A 4,597-nucleotide genomic window follows, 5' to 3' on the forward strand; every position below is an offset into this window, starting at 1 on the left:
GCAGGAACGAGTAAGGTACTATCCATAAATCACTATGTCTTGAAGGAAATCTAACCCTCTCGTATATAAGGAATTATTCAGTGATTATAATCTATCATCTTGGTTGTTATGGTACTCTCGAATATTAGTTCTTTTGCTCCAAGTTTGTCAATTAAGTAGTGAGTATAAAATGGCCCCGGTAAAGAGAATTCGCTTCGGTGGTGCCCACGACCGCGAGGCGGGAACGAGGAACGTGAATGGGAAAGGAAAAGCTCCCATGGACGACCAAGTACCGGCCATTTCACGGGTCGATGACGAGGAAATGGAGGAGGTAGGCCACATTTTTAATTCAAGTTTGTTTAACTAACATTTCATACGATAAGTTAGAAAAGAACATATCCCTAAACATGTTGGAGAAGACCAACGGAAACCTCGGCATTTGAATTGACATGTATATTAATTTCTAAGTAGGAAAGAATTGTTGTTGGATATACTGTTTGAGATAGGAAAGAATGTCTGCTAGGGAAAATTTAGCTCGGCATGTTCATTTCTATTTCCAATGTTGAAACTAGTCTGATCCCCCTATTGATCACAAGGGGCGGCTCGCGATGATTTCGCAGTAGCTAGAGTTACTAGCTTAGGGTCTCTATCCACGACTTGCGTTCTTTGCGGTGGATACCCACGTCTTGCATTCTATGCGGTGGGAATGTCCATGTCGTGCGTTCTATGCGGTGGACATACCTAGTTGTATGGGCAACTAGGCGACAACGGGAGGAGTAAGCTCTCACTGGAGGGGGAATGTTGTACCTCCAAAACATTGGAATTTTAATGAATAAGTTTGAGTAGAATTTTTCATTAGGAAAAATATGAACCCTCTAGGGGCCCTTTGGGATTAAGGTTAATTAGAGGTCAGCCAATAGGAAGAGGGTGGTGGACACACTCTATACCCTCAAAAAAGTAGGGGGACAAGGTAGCCTTACAGCTCTTAATTGTCTCTTACCTAGTGAGAAGATAAGGGAGGTGGCTAGGGGAAAGAGGGGGGGGGGGGGGGACCACTTTGACCTCTTTCCCCCACTTTTTGGCCGGATTTAAAAATACACTAAAAATTTCAAATTTTCAAAAAATTTCAAATTTCAAGTTTTCCCTCCTTAAAAGGTCCCAAACCTATTTCATGGTCAAAAAAGTATTTTTGACCTTCAAAAGTTAAAAACGTGCACTAAAAAATCCAAAAAATTGATTTTTTTAAAAAACAAATCAAAACATCATTTTCACTCTCCAAAGTCTTTCCAAACCTATTCTATAGCTAAAAAGTGTTTTTCTCTCTCTACAAACCCTTTTCCAAGCTCTCCATTGCTGCAACAACCACATGCACCCCCTATAGTCCATCATTATCTCTCTGCTAGCTTTCTTCCACCTCCATTGTAGCACCAAGCAAGCTCCTCCTCCATCTCTTCCCCTTGCCCACCACATAATTTCACACCAAGCTAGCTCCTCTCCCTTCTCTCATCTCCATTACAACATGAAGCAAGATTCTACTCCTTCTACTTTCATTCACTCACACTACATGGAAACCTCTACTCTTGAAGGTGGCAAAAGTATGAGCTCACATGAGTTGCATACCACAACAATAGGAGGTGTGAATATCGCGTGGGCATTGCAAGGGTTCATCTCCAACATAAAGATAGAATGGTAAGAAAACTACCCTTGTAGCTTACATTTAGAGCTTAACATCATCTCCATCTTTAAGTTTATCATGCTGGAGAGAATTAACCTCTTTATGGATTTCAGTGTTTAGGCTTCACACCTCATAACACTGGGTGGTGCTATTTTGTTGATGACTTTGGTGCACCATCTATAGTTGTGTAGCACGTGATTTGAGTCTCACAATGTAAGTTGTGTTATCTATGGAGAGTCGTCAAAGATTTTTCTTGTAATTTATTCTTCGTATAATTGTCATTAGATAATTGGAATGATATCGTTTTGTACTTTATAACTTTGTGCTCACATAATCTTTTGTTTACTTACAGATTCAACTTGTTTTAAGAGGACATGAGCAAGCAACCATGTGCAGAGATGGAAATCACTCTATTTTTGTTCCTTGAGGAACCTTTCACTACCATGTTAAAAGATTTTGATAAGAATAGTAGGTGTTTTTTAGAATCTTGAACCAATAGGGACTCTCAAGGAGCTCTATATAGTACTACTATCTTCCCTAGTGTCATAGACACACAAATACTCAAGTGTATATGAATCTCTAGATGAGGAAGACAAATACTTGTAAGATAAGCCTAACAGCAACAACATTGTCTCCATTTGTAATTATTTTTCATGAGGCTGGATTCCTCTATAAATGCAATATAAATATGTTTTTTTGTTAAATGGTGTCGCATTGAGTGAGAGTATTTAATTTAGATTACTGAAGTTTCATACAGATCTGAGAAATATTGTTTACTTTTATGGATATTTTGATTTGCCTGTACGATGATTCAAGTCGCAAGTCTTAATCACTCCACCTTGAAGAAATTCAAGCAATATTTTGATTTCAGTTTAATCATTAATGGTTATTCTTATTAAAGTGGATCATAAACTTTGTCAAGATGTCCTCATTTGGGGATGTTGAATATATATCATTAGCAATGTTTCACAAGAACACTAGGTGGACACAAGGAAGTAAAAATTGGCTCCTTGTTTGGTCGATTTCTAGTGTTTAATGTTTAGTGCACAGGATTTGTGAGGCCGTTGACATGGGAAATTCACTAAAGTATATGTAACATAGCACATGTGTTCAACTGAAGGGATTTTATATTCTTGTAAAGTTGCAGAAACATGTGTAGATAAGGCCTATAAGGGGTACTTTTAATCCATTCTAGTGAACGCACGTGATATAGGAAAATTTTACATAGTGAATGCTCCGGACCTTTGAACACAAAGAAAGGGGGGGGGGGGGGGAGCTCTAATTACATCTGAGTGAAAAGAAGTGGAATTTGTACTGTTATGTTGCATAAATATTTTCTTTCACTTACTAAAAAAAAATTGGTATCCTAGGGTGCAGACAAGGCCATATAATGCAAAAAAAGGGGTGGCCACAAGGGCGCGTAGTGAGCCATCCAAAACTGCTGGATGGGCCATATGTGGGCCCTTGTGGCCACCCTTTTTTTGCATAATTAGGCTATTGCTGTACTCCAGAATCCTGGAAAAGATGAGATGAACCTAAAATTGAACTTTTCAAGCACATTATGTCTTCCTTCAACTCAACTTACTAGTTCCCTGCACCAAAAGGGCAAATCACATTGGACAGTATAAAAATCTAGTCTCATGCTGCATAAACATCTGGTTTCATCAAATATTAACATTCTTGCTATTATAAGGGGCAGACAAGGCCATATACTGCAAAAAAAAGGGTGGCCACAAGGGCGCACAGGTGAGCCATCCAAAACTATTGGATGGGCCATCTGCGCACCCTTGTGGCCACCCTTTTTTTTGCATAATTAGGCTATTGTTGCACTCCAGGACCTTGGAAAAGGTGAGATGAATGTAAAATTTAACTTTTCAAGCACATTATGCCTTCCTTCAACTCAACTTACTAGTTCCCTGCACCAAAAGGCCAAATCACATTGGACAATATAAAAATCTAGTCTCATGCTACATAAACATCTGGTTTCATCAGCTATTAACATTTTTGCTATCCTAAGGGGCAAACAAAGCTAGAAAATGCAAAAAAAGGGTGGCCACAAGGGCGCACAAATGAGCCATCCAAAACTGCTGGATGGGCCATCTGCGCGCCCTTGTGGCCACCCTTTTTTTTGCATTTTCTAGCTTTGTTTGCCCCTTAGGATGGCAAAAATGTTAATATTTAATTGATTTAAATTTAACTCTTCATGGCCAAAACCACTTAACTTAAAACACATGGATAAACCAAAAAGCCAAATCACTATGGAGACAGTAGACACAACTCTTAATCATTTTGTCATTGCAAAGTCATCTGAAATGATGTGAGCCTCTACAACTTCTTGAATAGCCTCCAACGCTATTGCTTGCATTTTATACTGATTTCCATAGCTTTGAAGCACCTCCTTCACCGTGTGAGCATATTTTTTATGCATGGCCATGATTCAAGTGTTACGTTTTTTTTCTTTTTTAAAGTGTTGAACTTTTCGGTTGTTTTCAACAGCTTCTAGATTTCAATCGGCTCCGAATCTGTCTGGGCTTGTCTCACATGAATTTGTTCATCTCATCGCATTCTTCGACCATCATGTGATGAGAAAAAATCATATCTTGCTCGCATTCTCCAAAAATCAACGTGCAAGTTGACAATTTATTTAAAAATGATGTAAAACATACATTTTTTACTTTTTTCTTAATCTACCGGCACCAACGAGCATTAAAACCATGGAATCTGAAAATACTCAAAGAACCATTGTTTTTTATTGTGTTAAGGACTGTATTTCCTACATACAAAACTTTCCCAAAATCTCGCCCTAACACCTTCAAAAGTGGCTTCCAAGGAGTGTACTCGGTCAAAATTTGAAACTGAAGAAAAACAATCAGAATGAACTCCTAGACTGTGTATAAACTTTAGAATAACCAAAATTTCCTTCAAAAAAAAGTTATGCTAAAA

This window comes from Adiantum capillus-veneris, chromosome 27 (assembly GCF_014529385.1).
Source record: "Adiantum capillus-veneris isolate H3 chromosome 27, ASM1452938v2, whole genome shotgun sequence".
Lineage (NCBI taxonomy): Eukaryota > Viridiplantae > Streptophyta > Polypodiopsida > Polypodiales > Pteridaceae > Adiantum > Adiantum capillus-veneris.